The following is a 22,051-nucleotide window of genomic DNA, read 5'->3' on the forward strand; positions in this document are numbered from 1 at the left end:
ATACTCAGAATCACGTAGTGATATCATGCTCTTTATTGCAGCTCGAAAAACAGTGAATGGATTTCCCCCCAAAACCTCAGGCTTTATATACATTATTTACACAATGAGTCCCATCTGATTGGTTTATTCTGTTTCCCTCCTGGAGCCTGATTTGGCTGCTACTGCAGGCCAATCAGTTGTTGCATCCTAGGTTCCTACCAGCCTAATAGGCTGGTTAACTTCCTTCTGGGGTCTGATTGGGCTGCCCCTGCAGGCCAGTCAGGTTGTTGCATTCTGGGATCCTACCTGCCTATTGTTCTAGGATAGAAGCTTAGTCCATAACACACACACACACACACACACACACACACAACATCTTAAAACATTCTCCCCGTGCAAAGATAATTAGCTAGACCTGACAGGAAGGGGGAAGAATGAACCTTCAGGTAAATATTTCTTTTCTTTTTTTAAAAGCAAAATAGTTTGTAACATCACTAGAAAATCACATAGTAAATGGAGGCAGAATCAAAAAATAAAGCCTCAATAGAAGTTACATACCATCCCCCATCAGTTAAGTGGTCTGTTTCCAAATTCTGATCTTACAGGTGTGCTGAGAGCTACAAAGCTCTTTCTCCTTCAGAGTCGCTATACAGTGGTACCTTGGGTTACAGATGCTTCAGGTTACGCATTTTCGGGTTGCGTGCCGTGCCGAACCCAGAAGTACCAGAACAGGTTACTTCCAGGTTTCAGAGCTTGTACATGCATAGAAGTGCTAAACCGCGCTTTGCACATGCGCAGAAGCGCTGAATCACGACCTGCGCATGCGCAGACGTGGCACTGCGGGTTGCGAATGCTGCGGGTTGTGAACGTGCCTCCCATGTATGTGCTATGGGTTTCATCCTTCCATAACACCAAGGGTAGGTGACATATGCCAACCTGAGCCTTGTATGGATATGCAGGATAGTGGTTCCTTTGGATTAAGCCTGGCACCAAGGGAAAGGAAGTACAGTGGTACCTCGGGTTACAGACACTTCAGGTTACAGACGCTTCAGGTTACAGACTCTACTAACCCAGAAATAGTACCTCAGGTTAAGAACTTTGCTTCAGGATGAGAACAGAAATTTTGTGGCGGCAGCACGGTGGCAGCAGGAGGCCCCATTAACTAAAGTGGTACCTCAGGTTAAGAACAGTTTCAGGTTAAGAACGGATCTCTGGAACAAATTAAGTTCTTAACCCGAGGTACCACTGTACTTCTCTTGGAGTTGCTTCCAGGAGCTAAGCAAAGCGATTATACATGATGGACCGTAAAGTCCAAAAGCTTTTCTAATTGGACACTTGATTTTCCCGGTTTGTCATGCTCCAAACACAACATAAGTATGGATAGCTGAACATTTCTTAGACTTCGTTTGCCTGGGGAACCTCCACTCACTACCCAAAGGACGAGTCCCGCACCCTGACATGAAGAAAGATGCCGCTGATAAAATGGCTGTGTTGCTGTTGATTTCTGTTCCTTCCTTAGTGTTTCTCCTTATTAAATTTCCCTCCATGCAACCATTTTTGGAACACTTTGGTTCCTACTCGGCATCACTGGCATCACATCACAGTCAGAATATGACAGTTTGTTCTCAAGGTGGTGGTGAGAGGTGTTGCAGGTGGGGGACAAAGGAAGATATTCTGAAGGCCTTCAAAAGAGAAGAACATCAAAGAATCTATATAAATATTCGAGTACATTCTCAACAAACCAGACAGTTATGTACGCTCGGTATGTACTTGGGTCAAGGGTGGGTGTGGAATTCTGCATTCAGGAGTTGCCAGGCTGGTTTCCCTAGAAAACAAAACATGTTTATGGATTTGAGCACCTTCTGTGGGCACAAGAAGAAATAGCCGAGGGGGGAGCCGGGCTTTGATGTGGAGTTTCGAATCAAGCAAAGCTCACAGGTGGAAAAATGTACCAGCCTTTTCCTATTCATTCCACGTTATCTTATTTTATTTGATCGTTTTATTTTACAAATGTCCACTCTGCCCTTTGATATGCGTACGTAGTTCAGGGGCAGCCAGTGATAGTAAATGCGATGGAAACAATGGAATTGAAACGATAAAACAGAGAGTAAAAGCAACGAGGGGGAAAAGTAAACTAGTAGATTTACTTGCAGTATAAGGCGAGTGTCAAAAAGGTGAAACCTAAACCAGTAAGCTGCTTCCATGTGATCTGTTTATTGAGCCTCCATTCTAATGTGTTTGTGGGGAGATTAGGCAAGAAATTGTTATCTTACACCTTCAATTGCGTCCTCCCAGCGATATGCTTACCACAAAGGCTACATTTTAGGGAAAGCAAGTTCGTTATGGAAAAAATCCCCAATTCACTTTGAACACGCAACCCAACTTTGAAAATATGTGATTGAATCTCACCTGAAAGCAGTAACAGTCTGGTAGCACCTGCAAAAAGACCAGGAATTCCTATTGGCATCATCACACTAAAAAAAAAAGTTGAGCGGCTGTGAAGGTAGGCTTTAGAAAAGGTTCATAAAGCCACCCATTATTTGAACGTTGCACGTGGTTCCTAATCCCAGTTTAAGCCCAACCAATTCAGAGCACCTTTACCCCATTTGGCAAATGAATGAGCAGAGTAACGAAAGATGGGGGCCTACCTAGTAAGTAATCCAAGAACTGTGAAACAAAGCCTTAATCTTAGCAACTGGGGGCTTTTGTGCATTCCAATCAGACACCGGCAAACAATGGGGTGGGGGGAGGAGACATTCCAAGCCAACCTAATCAAGGACAAGCTTAAACCCTAAGAACTCAAAGCTCCTTTTGTGATAAAGTGTGTGAACTATGCTACTGGGAATATTAAGGAGCCAGCTTGCAGTTCGGAGGAGCATCAAGCTTCCCATTCAGCAGAGGAAATGATATTTTCAGGACTCTTGGTGGTTGCCTCACATCCTTTAAGGCTGCAATCCTATACACCAAGGAGCGCTGAAATATACTCGGAGTCGAGAGTGGATTTCATGCTCTTTATTCAGCTCATGGTGGTGAGGAGGAATGGAAGTTCCCCCAGAATGTCTGCTTTATATACATTATTTACACAATGGGCCCCATGTGATTGGCTAATTCCGGGATTCTCCTGTAGGCCAATCAGGTTGCGGATTCACTTCCACCTGGAGTTGGATTGGGTGGCTCCTGTGGACCAATCAGACTGCTGCATTCTGAATCCTAATGTTCTAGGACCAATCAGACTGCTGCATTCTGAATCCTATTGTTCTAGGACCAATCAGACTGCTGCATTTTGGATCCTATTCAACTCAGTACATAACAAGCACCATGGGGCTGAGGAAGTTTCAGGGTCCCCAAAGTATTTTTGAGGGGACCAAGCCCCTTCAATATTCAGGAGGCATTTGGTTCCGCCCCCTGGCGCTGTGCACAGACCGTCAGGACGTCATGAGCTGTTATGTGCATGACGTCATGATGTTGTACAATGTTGCACAGGCCCCCTCAATCCCCTTAAGAAGATGGCATTTCTGCTACACATTTACCTGGAGAGAAAGTCCCACTGAACTCAATGGGGCTTTCTTCTGCGTAGGTAGCTATAGCAGTGGCTCCCAATTAGCTAAATAGTGTGGACCTCTCTTTTTTTTCAAAAGCCAAGTCAGGGGCCCCCTACTTTTGAATATTTTTGATATCTCCATGGTAGTTTTTTTAATGGTGCCACAGACCCCCCCTGGGTGGGTTACACAGACCCCCCTGAGGTCTGCAGACCCACACTGATCTATAGGATTGTATTAATGGCCTGACAAACTGGTCTTTGATCCAGAAAGGATGCTGGAATTTGCCTCAAAATACCATGTTCAAAACTATTTTCAAAACAATTTTTCTTTGTCTCGCTGCCTGTAAATTGAAGATGCGTCACTTCTGACCTTTTGGTTTATTGATATTGGAGGGCTCCCAAAATCTGGAAATTAGTGTGTGACGGCGTTGACAGTCTCAAACAATCTCCAGATTTGATTTTCAACCCCAAAACAGTGATTTCAAAGGAGTACGGTGGTACCTCGAGTTACAAACGCCTCAGGTTACAAACGCTTCAGGTTACAAACTCTGCTAACCTGGAAGAGTTACCTCGAATTGAGAACTTTGCCCCAGGATGAGAACAGAAATCGTGTGCCAGCGGTGCAGTGGCAGTAAGAGGCGCCATTAGCGAAAGCAAGTCTCTAGTTAAGAACAGTTTCAGGTTAATAACGGACCTCCGGAACAAATTAAGTTTGTAACTAGAGGTACTACTGTACAACTATTGGGTGTTGACATTCTGTGGTAGCAATGGAACTTTCCCCACCTGGGCTCTCTCCTGAAGGCCTCCCCCAACATCCTCAAAAATTGCTCCAGGGGGTTGGGGGAGTCTCTGGGGTTGATTCTGAGAGAGTATGGAGAGAAAAGAAGGGAAGTCCGACTGCATGAGAAGAATACAGCTCATGCAGCATTTGATGCAACTTATGTCCTCCCCATTGGGACGCGGGTGGCGCTGTGGGTTAAACCACAGAGCCTAGGACTTGCCAATCAGAAGGCTGATGGTTCGAATCCCCGCGACGGGGTGAGCTCCCGTTGCTCGGTCCCTGCTCCTGCCAACCTAGCAGTTCGAAAGCACATCAAAGTGCAAGTAGATAAATAGGTACCACTCCAGCGGGAAGGTAAACGGCATTTCCATGCGCTGCTCTGGTTCGTCAGAAGCAGCTTAGTCATGTTGGCCACATGAACTAGAAGCTGTACGCCGGCTCCCTCGGCCAATAAAGGGAGATGAGCGCCGCAACCCCAGAGTCATCTGCGACTGGACCTAATGGTCAGGGGTCCCTTTACCCTTTTACTTTTATGTCCTCCTCAACGTTTCACTATGTAATTTTTTTTAACATTGTATTTTTAAATCCTTTTTGTCTCTCCTAGCTGCTACTGCTTTGACACCTTCCCCTTCCGCTGCACCTAGTGCTCATAGCTCATGATTCAATCGTCACCTGTAGACACAGAGACCTCCTGTGGCTCCCACGTGGTCTTCTCCCTGCCCTGAAATTAACTTGAAGGAAGAAAGTCAATACAGTAAGAGGTGATGTGTGCTTGGTGGGAGAGTGTGTTTGTGTGTGTGCCCACAACAGATTCTCTGCAACGCTAGCACAGTGGTACCTCGGGTTACAGACGCTTCAGGTTACATATGAGTCAGGTTACAGACTCCGCTAACCCAGAAATAGTACCTCGGGTTAAGAACTTTGCTTCAGGATGAGAACAGAAATCATGCTCCAGTGGCGCAGCAGCAACAGCAGGCCCCATTAGCTAAAGTGGTGCTTCAGGGTAAGAACAGTTTCAGGTTAAGTACTTAACCTGAGGTACCACTGTACTCATGGGAAACCAATGAAGCTGATTCTTGGAAGATTCAAGACAGATAAAATTAAGTGCTTCTTCCCAAAAACACTTACTTAAACTATGACACTCTTGCAAGAGGCAGTGATGGCCACCAAACTACCTGGCTTTAAAGGAGGATTAGACAGAATTCTGGATCCGATTAATGTGGTCTGATGGGGAACATTTTCCCCATCCACAATGTTCAGCCGGGACACTAAGGTCCAGCTTCAAGGGCCTTCTGGCGGTTCCCTCACTGTGAGAAGTGAAGCTACAGGGAGTGTAGTGGCACCCACCTTGTGGAATGCTCTCCCATCAGATGTCAAGGAAATAAACAACTATCTGACTTTTAGAAGACATCTGAAGGCAGCCCTGTTTAGGGTAGCTTTTAATGTTTGATGTTTTATTGCTTTATTATTAATAATACAGTGGTACCTCGGGTTAAGTACTTAATTTGTTCCGGAGGTCCGTTCTTAACCTGAAACTGTTCTTAACCTGAAGCACCACTTTAGTTAATGGGGCCTCCCACTGCTGCTGCACGATTTTTGTTCTCATCCTGAAGCAAAGTTCTTAACCCGGGGTACTATTTCTGGGTTAGCGGAGTCTGTAACCTGAAGCGTCTGTAACCTGAAGCGTACATAACCCAAGGTACCACATTATTATTATTATTATTATTATTATTATTATTATTATTATTACTATGAACAGACAGGTGGAATTGACACTTTCACATATATGGACCTTATGCATAAACTGATTAGAGAATGAACTGATCCCCTGGGTCTTCTACTTTTTTTTGTTGAACTTTATGATCTACTTCTGTTGGAAGCCACAGTACGGCAAAGTGCTCTGGTCCTTGGGTTCTGTTTGGGATGGGATAATGGAGGCAGTGAGAGGTTTTACTTTCTTGGGCTCCATGATCATTGCAGATGGTGACAGCAGCAACGAAATTAAAAGACGCCTGCTTCTTGGGAGAAAAGCAATGACAAACCTAGACAGCATCTTAAAAAGTAGAGACATCACCTTGCCAACAAAGGTCCGTATAGTAAAAGCTATGGTTGTCCCAGTAGTGATGTGTGGAAGTGAGAGCTGGACCATAAAGAAGGCTGATCGCTGAAGAATTGATGCTTTTGAATTATGGTACTGGAGGAGACTACCGTTCTCCCGGCTACCCGAGCGAACCAGCGACAGCTTCCCGGGCACTCTTCCCGACTCTGCCTCCGAAGAAGAAGAAGAAACAGCCCCCGCCGAGGTGCATCCCAAAAGTTGGACGACGATGCGTCCCGGTATGGGCCCCCCCAATATTTTTTATAAGTCGGCGCCCCTGGTGCTGGAGGAGACTCTTGAGAGTCCCATGGACTGCAAGAAGATCAAACCTATCTAATCTTAAGGAAATCAGCCCTGAGTGCTTACTGGAAGGACAGATTGTGAAGCTGAGGCTCCAGTACTTTGGCCACCTCATGAGAAGAGAAGACTCCCTGGAAAAAACCCTGATGTTGGGAAAGATGGAGGGCACAAGGAGAAGGGGACAACAGAGGATGAGATGGTTGGACAGTGTTCTCGAAGCTACCAGCATGAGCTTGACCAAACTGCGGGAGGCAGTGGAAGACAGAAGTGCCTGGCGTGCTCTGGTCCATGGGGTCACGAAGAGTTGAACACAACTAAACGACTAAACAACAACAACAATGGACTAGACGAGCTCTGACATTCCATTTTACAAATGTGTCCACAGGCCCGAAAAGGATAGCAGGCCCTAGCCCTAACTGCTGCTTGAAGCAAGAGTCATGGCAGTTAAAATCTCCTCGGTGTACCAACTGTGATCTGCCCCGAATGCTGCTGCAACCCCCGTTAGTGCTTAACTTATTTTGTTACTTTTATTCCTTTGAAATATATCAAGGCTGCTTTTTGTTTTTTAATCTGGGCAAACACCCATCCAAAGCAAAACAAAAGATAAAAACAGTGCTACGTTTAAAATAGTGCAACCTTTAAAACTTTAAAAACTTAGCACTACCAATCGGCACTTGACATAAAAATTATAGAAGTGGAGAGAACATAATTGAGTCAGACCGTCACCCAGCTAGCAGAATTTTACCCAGCTATTTCTCTTTCCAGAAATAGTTGTGAAGAGAGAGGAGGAAGGGATGTAGCTGCAGGCAGAAGGACCCTGATTCAAACCCCAGGATCCCCGGGTAGCGCTCAGAGACACTCCCCCCTCAAAACCTCAGAGAGCTACTCCAGTCAGCATAGACAATAAAAGGCAAAGGTAAAGGGACCCCTGACCATTAGGTCCAGTCGTGACCGACTCTGGGGTTGTGGCGCTCATCTCGCTTTATTGGCCAAGGGAGCTGGTGCACAGCTTCCAGGACCTGTGGCCAGCATGACCAAGCCGCTTCTGGCGAACCAGAGCAGCGAACAGAAACACCGTTTACCTTCCTGCCGGAGCGGTACCTATTTATCTACTTGCACTTTGACATGCTTTCGAACTGTTAGGTTGGCAGGAGCTGGGACTGAACAACGGGAGCTTGCCCCATCATGGGGTTTTGAACCGCCGACCTTCTGATCGGCAAGTCCTAGGCTCTGTGGTTTAACCCACAGTGCCACCCGCATCCCTAGCATAGACAATACTATTCGCCAATTTCAATGTTCACTAGGCATGTGCTTCAATTCCCTTTGGTTTCCTTAGCGGGTACTTTCTCCTGCTTCTTCTGAGAGCCAGTGTGGTGTATTGGTTAAGAGCGGTAGTCTCGTAATCTGGTGAACTGGGTTTGCTTCCCCGCTCCTCCACATGCAGCTGCTGGGTGACCTTGGGCTAGTCACACTTCTCTGAAGTATCTCAGCCCCACTCACCTCACAGAGTGTTTGTTGTGGGGGAGGAAGGGGAAGGAGAATGTTAGCCGCTTTGAGACTCCTTCGGGTAGTGATATCAAATCCAAACTCTTTTTCTTCTATTAGACACTGTTACGATATTGAAGCAATGCAGCCGCAAGCTGCTAGCTTGAAAGCAAAGCATAATGGGAATGTTGGGACTGTCCGTGGGAAACAAAAGGACAGTCTATTCACAGTGCGAAGCACCGGAATTAGCTCAGAGTGTAATATGAGCTGTACAGGAAGTACAGCAAGTGTTTGTTCTCTCTCGACTGCAGGAGTTTGAAGAGAGCAGTCATGTTTTCTGTAACGCTGCAAAGACAAAAATAAAGGCATGTAAATACGTTTCTGTCTATCTCTTTCCCCTGCCGGGGGGGAGGGGCAGGAAAGAGGGGGGGTGTTCTTCTCACGCTAAGAAGGATCGCCTATCGCGACCTCTGCCTGGATCTTGCCGGGAAAGCAGACAGGGAGGTCAACAGGAGATCAAGCCGGGTGCCTGGGAGAGTTGCCAGTTTCTCCTGATAAAGGCTTGATTCCCGACAGACACATGGGATTTCCCATGCAATCAGGGATGACCCAGAGAACCGGATGATGTCACAACGCTATGTAGCCAATCAAGTTTAACAGTATGATGACATCACTGAGGACAAGCACAGGCAATTTGAAGCAAGAGGAATGTCAACGAATAAGCGAAACACTTTTGCAAGGAGTGCCAAAAACATGCAAACGAAAAACCCCAAAACGAAACAAAAGCAAAAAGTTGACCGCCCTGAAGGATAGCTTTTTCTTTCAGTTCCCTTTGGTTTCCTTAGTGGATGTTTTCTCCTGCTACTTGGATTAGACACATGGCGTTCCCATGCAATCACAGATAACCCAGAGAACCACACGGTGTCACAATGCTATGTAGCCAATCAAGTTTGGCAATATGATGACGTCACTGAGGATAACCACAGGTAATTAGAAGCAAGAGGAATGTCAATGAATACAGTGGTGCCTCACAAGACGAAAAGAATCCGTTCCGCGAGTCTCTTCGTCATGCGGTTTTTCCGTCTTGCGAAGCAAGCCCATTAGCGACTTAGCGGATTAGCGCTATTAGCGGCTTAGCGGGCTTAGCGGATCACCTGATAAGCTGTTAAGCGGCTTAGGATCAGCTGATAAGCGGCTTAGCGGCTTGGGGGAAAGGGGGGAGGGGGGGGAAACCCGCAGGAACTCGCAAGACATTTTCCTCTTGCGAAGCAAGCCCATAGGAAATCCGTTTTGTGAAGCACCTCCAAAACGGAAAACCCTTTCATCTAGCGGGTTTTCCGTCTTGCGAGGCATTCGTCTTGCGGGGCACCACTGTAAATTAAACACTTTTGCCAGGAGTGCCACAAACAAGCAAACAAAAAACCCAGAAACAAAAAAGCAAAAAAAAAAAATCCATAGCTTTTCCTTTCCTTTTCTTTTTTGGGCAGAATTGAAAATGCTGGCAAAAAACCCCCCACTTGAGTATTTTCAGCTCAGCTCTAATTAGCAATAATGTCCTTTCCACCAGCCTATCCATAGGCAGTTGCATTAAGCCTGGTGCGTCAGGAGCCGAAGCATTGCAGCAGCGCATCTCCATCTGGGTCTGCAACCAGTCTGTGGAGGCAGATGAAACTGAAAATGGCTGGGAGGTTGCCCTGAAGCAAGTGAAGCTTTAAAGTTAGATTTCTGTCTGGGAGAGAGCCAGGCAGGGTGCGGGGGCACAAAGCAGGTTGGAAATAAGAAGACTTGAATTACAGCATCTCATTTGCTCTCCTCGTCCCCTCTGCCCAATGGAAATCAACTTTCAACACCGGGCGGAATGGCATCTGTCTGCAGGGGGGGGGCAAACGTGCACAGCTGTCAGTTCTGACAGGTATCAGAATCATTTTTACGAGCGCACGCATCATTATCCACGCTGAACTTGATAACTCCATTCTCAGTGCGCCATCAAGCAGGCCAATTGCTTCCTCTCCAGAGGTGAGGTAGTTTTTTAATCCAACAAGTGTGGAAGACTAAAGGAAGATCCATCTGCTGCTGCCAATCCTTCCCAGAGAGCCCGTCGCAGATGCTTTTCTAATCATGAGCTCGTGAATGAAAATGGTGGCATCTGTGAAATTGTTCTGCACCAGCAGTAAGGAACCCCCGGCCCGTAGGCGTAATGTTTCTACCAAGTGGTATCCGCCTGCCCTCTAGATGTCAGCATCAAGGAGCTGTCAACGAGGCAGGTCAAGCACAGAATAGGCACACACACACTGCAGGCATGGAATAATAATAATAATTTATTATTTATACCCCGCCCATCTGGCTGGGTTTCCCCAGCCACTCTGGGGCGGCTTCCAACAAAACACTAAAATACAATAACCTATTAAAAATTAAAAGCTTCTCTAAACAGGGCTGCCTTCAGATGTCTTCTAAAAGTTTGGTAGTTATTTTTCTCTTTGACATCTGTTGGGAGGGCGTTCCACAGGGCGGGTGCCACTACCGAGAAGGCCCTCTGGTTTAACAGACCACAGTATTTTAATATTTTGTTGGAAGCCACCCAGAGTGGCTGGGGAAACCCAGCCAGATGGGTGGGGTATTTATTATTATTATTATTATTATTATTATTATTATTATTATTATTATTATCATCATCATCATCATCATCATCAGCTGCTGCCCCTGGAGACCCTGCCTCACCTAGCCTCATAGGTGGGCCAGCCGTACCTGTGCCTGCAATTTGTTTTAACTGTTTTTAACATTGAATTTGATTATTTTTGTTATCACACCCTGGGACCTGATGGTGCAAAGCAGGTAGCAAGTCATCAACGGCAATGGTGTGCTGGTCAAAAGGATGTTGTGTGACCTGTTGCATTCAACTCTTGAGCATACAGCAAAACCCTACAATAGATTAGTGAAGGTTGCACCAAGGAGGGGCCAGAGAGGAGGTAAGTGGCTCCTGCTAAACCCACCCCACCCCCAATTTTGGAAGAATTTGGAACAAACCATCAGGTTGTGGGCAGAGGGGAGCCTCTCCTTCCCTCCCTTCCCCCCTGCTGCTGGTCCCTCACTGCAACGTGCTGTCTACTTGGTAGATACTAACAGCACCTCTTCAGCACCGGCTAGAGGTCGATATGAAATTATACAGCTTGAAATGGCTTTTCTTTCGAATTGGATGCAATTGATCCATTGCAAGATCTGAGAGGCAAGGGAGATCTACATTGCCAAAGTCAATCCAGCCGCAGCAGAGAAAACCTCTAATTGCCCTTTCTCTATTGCACCGGCAAAGCTCTTATTTTGTTTTGCTTTCCTAAGAACCCTTAACTCAATACTGCTGACTTCTCCTCTGGGGCTTTAAGCAACAGGAGTATATGCAACTTGTGGCTGGATTAAAGGCCTAGGAACGACACAGCCCAGTTGCTCCCCCTGTCCCGGGAACATCTATTATGCAGCACACAGAATCGTCAGACGTGTGAGAGTTCTCTAACTCGTGGGAGAATCAAAGTCCTCCATTTGGGAGTCAATGCTCATTGCACACAGATATATGAGAATCCTGGCTTGTTCCAGGCCCAACCAGACAAGAAGTTTCTTACATGAATGCCATGAATCATCATAGTGTAAGGGAAAGCATTAGCAGGACTGGGACCCTGGGAAGGAAGAGTTTAACCCCTTCCTCAGTGGTCCCAGTGACCTCCCCACAGTGGCGTAGCGTGGGTTGTCAGCACCCGGGGCAAGGCAAGTAATTTGCGCCCCCTAACCCATGGATTTGCGCCCCCTAACCCGTGGATTTGCTCCCCCTAACCCTAACCCCCAGATGTTGCACCCGGTGCGGCCAGCCCCCCCCCCTGCACCCCCCACGCTACGCCACTGCCTCCCCATCAAAGCTATTTGTACTGTAAGAGAAACCTCCATTGCCACAAATGAAGGTTTCTCTTCTAAGGCAATAGCAGTTTGGGGTGGGGCAGGGAGTGTTTGTCACAATTGCGGCAGGAGGGAAAACAATTAAAATCTTTCTCCTGGCGGTGAACACACCACACAATTAAAGCCCATTACTTTCACCAAGGAATCCTGGAAACTGTAGTTTACCCCCCACATACACACACAAAGCCACAATTTCCAGCACCCTTAACAAACTACAACTTCCAAGACTCTTGATGTGTATGCAGCCCCGACCCCTGCAATGAATGAATGAATTTTATTATTATGGTCACAGACCAGTTCTGGCTCACTTACAATACTGAATGCCTCTCCCCTGACTGCTATTTACATTTAAAAAAATTAAGTGTACATTAATTGCCTTCACGGGACGTGGGTGGCGCTGTGGGTTAAATCACAGAGCCTAGGACTTGCCGATCAGAAGGCCGGCAGTTCGAATTCCCACGACGGGGTGAGCTCCCGTTGCTCGGTCCCTGCTCCTGCCAACCTAGCAGTTCGAAAGCACATCAAAGTTCAAGTAGATAAATAGGTACCGCTCCAGCGGGAAGGTAAACGGCATTTCCGTGCGCTGCTCTAGTTTGCCAGAAGCAGCTTAGTCATGCTGGCCACATGACCCGGAAGCTGTACGCCGGCTCCCTTGGCCAATAAAGCGAGATGAGCGCCACAACCCCAGAGTCGGTCATGACTGGACCTAATGGTCAGGGGTCCCTTTACCTTTAATTGCCTTCACACAATTGGCATCATGTCCACTACTGACTTAGGCTGCAGTCCTAACCACACTGCACTGGGAGCATGTCCCATAGAATTTAGTAGGACTTACTTCTGAGTAGACCTAGATAGGAAGACACTGTTAGGCAGTTTTTTCCATGGCCAGGAGCTCTCAAGTCTGGGTGTTGAATAAAAAAAGATAGAAAATAATTCACTGACCAAATAACTGCACCACAGTGAAAAATGCATTGGGGAGGTGTTTGTAAAACAAACTATTCAGGCTATTAAAGCTTATGAAGGGGAAACCATGTAACATTGAAGTGGTGTTGTTGTGTCACTTCCTTAATTACCCTCTGGCGTTGGGTCAAGTGCTCAGATAGAGCAATGTCCCAGATGTTCCAATGTCCTCATGGCAACACATTTCCCTGCTCCTACTTCATATCATCGGCTGCTGAGGAGAGGAGACCAGGTATTTGTACAAAGTTGTGCTTCACCAGGCTATGGAAAGAGAAGAGCTGCTCTTATTACATTTCTATCTCCACTTTCTTCCACCATTAGAACACAAGAAGGTGAGCCTGGTGGATCAAACCAGTGGCTGTTCTTACAGTGGCCAACCAGATGTCTGTGGGGAACCTGAAATCAGGATTAGAACTCAAGAGCCCTCTCCCCTCTGGTGGCTTCCAGTAACTGGTAGCCATCAATTGCCCTCTCCTTCAAAAATTCTCCTTTAAAGCCATCCAAAAGGGGGCCCATCATTAACTCTTGAGAGCATTGTAAAGTACTGTATTTTTTGCTCTATAAGACTCACTTTTTCCCTCCTAAAGAGTAAGGGGAAATGTGTGTGCGTCTTATGGGGCGAATGCAGGCTGCGCAGCTATCCCAGAAGCCAGAACAGCAAGAGGGATTGCTGCTTTCACTGCACAGCGATCCCTCTTGCTGTTCTGGCTTCTGAGATTCAGAATATTTTTTTTTTCTTGTTTTCCTCCTCCAAAAACTAGGTGCGTCTTGTGGTCTGGTGCGTCTTATAGAGTGAAAAATATGGTACTTTCTTTTTAAAATTATTATTATTATTATTATTATTATTATTAGATTCCTAAAAGAAAAGAAAACAAATAGTACAACATTTTCCAATTAGCATTCCATAAGTATTCATCTTCCCCTCCACCCTTCCATGGTTTCCTCAGGTTTTCTAATACTGCTACATATTACAGTCGTACCTTGGAAGCCAAACGCCTTGGCTCCCGAACAAATCGGCTCCCAAACAATTGAAACCCAGAAGTGAATGTTTCGGTTTTCGAGCAATTTTCGGAAGCTGAACGTCCGGAGTGCCTTCTGCATCTTCCGATTGGCTGCAGGAACATCCTGCACCCAATCGGAAGCCACACTTTGGTTTTTGAATGTTTCCCGGAGTCAAACAGACTTCCAGAACACATTCTGTTAGAAAACCAAGGTACCACTGTATGATTATTCTAAACCAGGCATAGGCAAACTCGGCCCTTCAGATGTTTTGGGACTAATAATAATAATAATAATAATAAAATTTTATTTATATCCCGCTCTCCCCAGCCGAAGCTGGGCTCAGAGCGGCAAACAACAGTGAAATAATACAGCATTCTAAAATCAATTCATTGTAAAATCAGTTCTACAACTCCCATCATCCCAAGCTAACAGGACCAGTGGTCAGGGATGATGGGAATTGTAGTCTCAAAACATGTGGTGGGCCGAGTTTGCCTATGCCTGTTCTAAACTTCTATTCTACAGTGTTCTCAGATATACATTTTAGTGCTGTCCTTACTCCAAACCTGCTTGTGTTTTAACATGTTTACAATACATATTTCTAAATAGTCTGCAAAAATATTCCAATCCTCCTTGAAAACTGTCTCATCTTGCTCTCCTCCTCTTGCTAATTCAGCATATCCCATCAGTTTCAATGGCCCATCTTTTCCAGTATGTACTGCCTCATCTCGCCATTTTTGAACATGTAATAGTCTTGCTGCGGTTGTCGCATACAAGAATAAATTCCTTTGGTTTTTTGATACATCTGTCCCAGTTATCCCCAAAAGAAACGCTTCTGGTCTTTTTGGGAGAGTCCTTCTATCTGTCCTAAATCTTCCAAGATTCCGCTTCATTGGGTGCCCATCAGATCAAGTGTCATGAGTGAAGGAGAACAACTATTCTCTAGCCTCTATCTCCATGACTTCATAGATGTATCCAAGTATGCATGAATGTGGTTTCCGGGAAGTCTCCCATACAGACAACTGACTGGACGGAGACCTGAATAGCTTCAGGAAGATGGTGGCCCAATGTGCCTTTGGACATGACCGTCAGGTGACTGCCATTTTCAACAGCAGACCTGTGTTGCTCATGCCATGAATCAGGTCACTTTCAGAAAGCAACAGTCTCCATGCGTGGGGTATGCTAGGCTGACCAACTCATTGACCAATTGGGGGCTAGCTGCCACTAGGACCCTAAACAGTGTCAAAGCAATGATTCTTCAACATCAACTTCGTTGGACTGGTCATGTTGTGTGGGTGCCTGATTATTGTCTTCCAAAGCAACTACTCTATTTTGAACTTAAAAATGGAAAAGAGGTTTAAAGACTCTTTCAAGGCAAATCTAAAAAAAAAAAAGTAGTATAAACTCCGACAACTGGGAAACACTGGCCTGAGAGCGTTTCAGTTGGAGAACAGCCTTTACCAAAGGTGTCATGCTCAAACTCAGGACGAAAGGGAGAAACGTGCTAAGAGGAAGGCAAATTTGGCAAACTCTCACTGTGATCAACTCCCACCCGGAAACCTATGTTCCCACTGTGGAAGGATGTGTGGATCCAGAATTGGCCTCCACAGTCACTCACAGACTCACTGTTAAAATCGTGTTCATGGAAGACAATCTTACATGGTTATGAGTGATTGCTAAAGAAGAAGAAAAAAGAGGACCCTAACTTCCAGAATTACCGTATCTCTCTTAGGATCATCTCATCTGCTCACATCCATTTTCCCATTCATATCAGGTTTGTTAGATTGTAAGCTTGCTGGCTGAGACTGTGTTGGTTCTTTTTTTACAAAAATATTTTATTTAAACAAAGTCTAGTGATACATTTATAAACAGAAAATGGGATAAACTGCATAAACAAATATCTTACCGTATAGCTCATTCCAGTAATGCACAAAACAATTCCATCTCTCTGCATACATAATATTCCATTTTACACCTCCTTTTTCCCCAATAGCACCTATCAATTTATCCTACGCTGCCACTTCCGACACAATTCATTAGCCATTCCCAAACAGTTGGTACATTCTGGTCTTTCCATTTTCTTACCCAAACGATTTTTTGCAGCCATTAGTAAGACAGAGACTAAAGATCTCAATCTCTTCTTCATCTCACTTTCAACCAAGTTAAGACAAAATCAACAAAACAGTAGGTCTTCTTATAAGGCCTACTACATCTGAAATGCGCTGTGAAATTGTTCTCCAGCAAGTTGTAGCAAATGGGCGTGCCCAACACACAAGGGCAGCACATTCAATTTTGCTACCCAAGGCAGAATTGGATCACAGCAGCAACTCACACAGAGACACAATGGACAACCTCTTTTGAGGGGAGACGATTCTCCCTGGTTGCTGCATGGGGAGTTATGGCATGATCAGAAATACACACAGCCCAGCATTAGCTACCCAGATATAACATCTCGGAATCACAAACCAGGTGACCATATTCTGTCCCTTTCTGACCTCAGAAGCAGAACAATACTGAGCGTTGTGGTTTATTATTGTGCTGGCAAAGCAATTGGCCTTTATTACATACTGGAAACAAATAAGAGGTGCTGTTTTTGTACTGCTTTCTTCATTTATTTTATGTGGGAGAATGGTGACCATGGCTTGATGGAGAATTTTATTTTTATTTAAAAAGCACACTTACTATAAATTATAAAACAGATATTAAAACTAATTTCCAGTTAATGCTCGACTCAGGCCATCAGAAACTTAGCCCTAACTGAAAGTTCTTGCAAAATCATCATTTTTGTTGTTGTTGTTATTGTTTTATTAATGTTTTATTGCAAACAAATATTTTCCTCTTCCCCATTTCCATCCTTTCCCAAGCTATCTCCTACGTGGACATCCCACACAATTTTGAAAGTGTTCAGTGATGGACTGGAATCTAGTCAATAGTAACAGCTTCCATGCTACCATGCCCTCTCCTCATTCTCAAACCCACTACACCTGCTTCCTAGCTGATCCCACCTCCCCACCTTAGGTTAACCCCTTTTGCACTCCGTATATGAACTCCTGACCAAGAAGCTAACCAAGAGAAAATACAGTGGTACCTCAAGTTAAGTACTTAATTCGTTCCGGAGGTCCGTTCTTAACCTGAAACTGTTCTTAACCTGAAGCACAACTTTAGCTAATGGGGCCTCCCGCTGCTGCCGTGCCACTGGAGCACGATTTCTGTTCTCATCCTGAAGCAAAGTTCTTAACCTGAAGCACTATTTCTGGGTTAGCGGAGTCTGTAACCTGAAGCGTATGTATCCTGAATCGTATGTAACCTGAGGTACCACTGTATAAGGAATGGGGAAAATATGGCAGAAGGAGAGGGAGGGAGAGGTGGCAACTCTAACCAGAGCACGTTTGACAGTGGAATGCACTCAGGAAGTGATGAATTCTCCTTCACTGGAGGTTTTTAACCAGAGGCTGGATGACCGCATTTCAGGGGGTTGGACTAGATGATCCTTAGGGTTCCTTCCAATTCTACAATTCTCTGATTCTGTGTCTACAGAAACCCTACAACTCAGGGTAGCATCAGCCTACCACCTCTATGCAAAAGAACCCACATAGTGTAGTGTGGTCAGAAATCTGACAAGCATGTATCATGTTGTCATTTAGGCAAGCACTGAATACATTTTTAATGTTTAAGAAGGCTTTCCCTGAAGTCTGCCCCAGTCATTTCATGGAATAATAATTGCACACTTGTTTTTAATTGCACTGAGTTTGTAATATTTCGTTTGTTGTTGTTTTTTATCTTATTCTATTGTGTGCCACTTTGGTTACTTTGCGTTGTGATGCGGTGTATAAATCTGCAAATAAATAAATGCATGATAAATAAATTTTGTTGTTGTTTAGTCATTTAGTCATGTCCGACTCTTCATGACCCCATGGACCAGAGCACGCCAGGCACTCCTGTCTTCCATGATAAATAAATAGCAGATCACATTTCAAATACGCCATCTGTTAAGACTTAAAAAGGTGAAAGGCTGAACAAATCCCCAAGAACTGGTTCACTTACAATAGGTCAAAAAGGTAAAGGACCCCTGGATAGTTAAGGCCAGTCTAAGGCGACTCTGGGGTTGCGGCGCTCATCTCGCTTTCAGGCTGAGGGAGCCAGCGTTTATCCACAGACAGCTTTCTGGGTCATGTGGCCAGTATGACTAAACTGCTTCTGGAGCAACGAGGCACCTTGATGAAAACCAGAGCGCACGGAAATGCCGTTTACCTTCCCGCCACAGCAGTACCTATTTATCTGCTTGCACTGGTGCGCTTTCGAACTGCTAGGTTGGCAGGAGCCAGCGGCGTAGCGTGAGTTGTCAGCACCCGGGGCAACGCAAGTAATTTGCGCCCCCTAACCCGGGGCAAGACAAGTAACTTGCACCCCCCCTAACCCCTAACCTGCAAGTTGCCGCTGGCGCTGCCGCCCAAACAACGCCGCTTGCCCGGAGGAGGAGGGGGGCAGAGAGCCGAGGAAAATGCAACGGCCCAGCAGCTGCAGCAGCACCGGCGGAGGCGGGGCTGTGAGGAGGGGCTGCCTGGCGCGTCCTCCGCGGCGAGCGCTGAGAGCCGCTGCCTGCCGGGCGCCTTCAGCCCGGACGCGCGCACAGCTCAGCGGTTCCGTGAGACATGCGGCTCTGCCACAGCCTGCGCCCGAGGCTCTTCGGCGACTCCGGAGGCAGCGAGCGCGCCCCCCCCAGATGTTGCGCCCGGTGCGGCCGGCACCCCTGGCACCCCCCACGCTACGCCACTGGCAGGAGCTGGGACAGAGCAACGGGAGCTCACCCTGTCGAGCAGATTCGAACCGCTGATCTCGAAATGATCAGCAAGTGCCATCCGCTCCTCCTACACCTATGATAGTAACATAGAAAGTTGCCTTACATGCAGTCTGACCCAAGGCTTTTTTTCAGCTGGAATTTGCCAGCATTCAGTTCCGGCACCTCTCAGGTGAGTGCCATTGCCATTCTAAGACAATGAGGGAGGTATTAATTGTGAGTTCCAGCACCTAGAAAAATACCACTGTCTGACCATTACTCCATTGTGCCCGGTATTGTCTATGCCAGGGGTCAGCAAACTTTTTCAGCAGGGGGCCAGTCCACTGTCCCTCACACCTTGTGGGGGGCTGGACTATATTTTTTTTTTTTAAAAAAATGAACGAATTCCTATGCCCCACAAATAACCCAGAGATGCCTTTTAAATAAAAGCACACATTCTACTCATGTAAAAACACCTGGCAGGCCCCACAAATAACCCAGAGATGCATTTTAAATAAAAGGACACATTCTACTCATGTATAAAAACACGCTGATTCCTGGATCGTCCGCAGGCAGGATTTAGAAGGCAATTGGGCTGGATCCGGCCCCTGGGCCTTAGTTTGCCTACCCATGGTCTATGCGAACTGACCAAGGCTTTCCAGAATTCCAGACTCGGTACATTCACAGCCCTAACTGGAGATGCCAAGGAATTGACACTGAGACATTCTGCATGCAAAGCAGATGTTCTGGCACTGAGCTATAGCCCTCCTCCTGGCCAGTGCCAATTTCAGAGCCACAGTTTTAGGTGTGCCCTGTTAGTGTTTAAGATTACCTATGAGCACATGCAGGGGACGCGGGTGGCACTGTGGGTAAAACCGCAGTGCCTAGGATTTGCCAATCGTATGGTCGGCGGTTCGAATCCCCGCAGCGGGGTGAGCTCCCGTCATTCGGTCCCAGCTCCTGCCCACCTAGCAGTTCGAAAGCACCCTTAAGTGCAAGTAGATAAATAGGTACTGCTTTATAGCGGGAAGGCAATGGCGTTTCTGTGTGCTGCGCTGGTGCAGGCTCACCAGAGCAGCGTTATCACACTGGCCACGTGACCCGGAAGTGTCCTCGGACGGCACCGGCTCCTGGCCTCTAGAGTGAGATGAGCGCACAACCCTAGAGTCGGACACGACTGGTCTTTGGGCAGGGGTACCTTTACCTTTACCTTTTTATGAGCATGTGCAGTTTGCCTTTCCTTCATCACCAAGCAAGGAAATCCTGTGCATCCCTGCTTGTCTGGAAGTACAGAGCTTACAAGGCAGATGGCAGAGCTGCCTTATAGGCCTGAACACCGGCATCTCTTTTTTTTAGAAATTAAGCACTTGCCCACACACCACTTGACAGCAGACAACGCAGTCCAAAAAATATATATGCCTGGAACATTTATAGCATATGCAGAAGTCAGAAGCTGCAGCTCGTTCACTCCATTCCAGTGGTCCACGGAAAGCTTGCAGAACTGTGAAAGAATCATAGAGTTGGAAGGGTCACCCAAGGATCATCTATTCCAACCCCCTGCAATGCAGGAATCTCAGCTAAAGCATCCATGGCAGATCCAATCTCTTCTTAAAACCCACCAAGGACGGAGAGTCCACAACCTCTCGTGGGGGGACTGTTCCACTGTCAAACAGCTCTTACCATCAGAAAGTTCTTCCTGGGACAGCTAGAGTGGTGAAGAAAAAGCGATTTATACACGTTGTATGTGCCACCAGAGGGCGATGTGGAGTCCTGGTTTTTCTCTACCTGTTTTCCCTGTTTCAATTTACAACGCTTTAAACTGAAACGCTTCTTTGACCCAGCCCTGGTGCTTAGTTGGAATCTTCTTTCTTGTAACTTGGCCCTGCTGCTAATTTTTTGTGTGTGAAGATGGAGAACCAAGTTTTTTTCACCAGGGATGGATTATATCCAACTGGCTAGCAATGCCCTCCTGAACACAGGCCAGCAATTTTCATTATTATTATTATTTATTAAATTTATTAAATTTATACTTCCCTTCATCCAAAGATGGCAGGATGGTTTACAATATAAAAAGATAAAAATACATTCCATAGTAACAAAGGAAAACAATAACACAATGATTTAAAAGCTATAGATTGCTTAATTAGCCAAAGGCCTGGGAGAAGAGGAATGTTTTTGCCTGGCACATCAAGATATGCAAGGAAGGCACCAGGAGAGCCTGCCAGGGGAGACAAGCAGGGAGCCACCACAGAAAAGGCCATGTTGCCATCCTCAATCAATCAATCAATCAATCTCCAGTCAATATAACTATCCTTCCACCCCCAACTTTACATTATAAAGGAGGCCTTCTCAGGAGCCTGGCCTAAGGCCTGTGAATATCGCTCATAATACAGCACCAGTTTTGATTGAAGATACAGATGCCAAAGGAAAAGCAAGACCCCCGGCAATTGTCAAGTGGTCAGCACACACACAAAAAGTTTGAGAACTGCTAGCTTAAAATTATGCTTCCTGCGCCACTTACACCAATCACAGGAAACAGGGGGTCAGTTCACCGGCCCCAATATCATTGAAGAAGAAGAAGAAGAAGAACAGTTTGGATTTGATATCCCGCCTTTCACTCCCTTTAAGGAGTCTCAAAGCGGCTAACATTCTCCTTTCCCTTCCTCCCCCACAACAAACACTCTGTGAGGTGAGTGGGGCTGAGAGACTTCAAAGAAGTGTGACTAGCCCAAGGTCACCCAGCAGCTGCATGTGGAGGAGCGGAGACGCGAACCCAGTTCCCCAGATTACAAGACTGCCGCTCCTAAGCACTACACCACACTGGCTCTCACTGACTCTCCACTCCTAACCACTACACCACACTGGCTCTCATTGACTCTGACTGGCAGCAGCTCTCCAGGGTCTTGGGGAGATGTCTACTCCCCCCCCAATTCAAAGCATGTGCTCTACCACTGAGCTATGGCCTGCTCATAGCTGCGAGTGTTGTCGTTTAAACCTAGCTTGGGCTCCTCCTGTGCCTTAAAAAAACAGCTTGGTGCTTATGAATCACATACTTTTTACGGTATGGAGATATAAACATCATGGCCTGCTAATTTTGGAGCATCGAATCGATGTTTTACATCGGCTGATTGGGGTGGGTGGGGAGATGGCAATTAGCATCGCCACTTGATTGGGGCGGGGAGAAATCCAGCC

General features: G+C 46.2%; 1 long non-coding RNA gene across 2 annotated transcripts in view; it reads right to left on the reverse strand.

Moving 5' to 3' along the window:
• The window catches only part of LOC310713251, a 23,273-nt gene continuing 1,222 nt past the window's right edge, over positions 1 to 22,051 (reverse strand). Inside the window, exons 2-5 of one of the 2 annotated variants that reach the window (XR_014529148.1) lie at positions 12,959 to 13,024; positions 11,796 to 11,849; positions 2,389 to 2,415; positions 1 to 1,804 (exon numbers count right to left, since the gene is read on the reverse strand). This is a non-coding gene — a long non-coding RNA (uncharacterized lncRNA). The remainder of the gene's footprint in view (positions 1,805 to 2,388; positions 2,416 to 11,795; positions 11,850 to 12,958; positions 13,025 to 22,051) is intronic. The other variant, XR_014529149.1, reaches the window with a different exon arrangement.

Source organism: Podarcis liolepis (genome assembly GCF_965112155.1).
Source record: "Podarcis liolepis genome assembly, chromosome: 8".
NCBI classification, from domain to species: domain Eukaryota; kingdom Metazoa; phylum Chordata; class Lepidosauria; order Squamata; family Lacertidae; genus Podarcis; species Podarcis liolepis.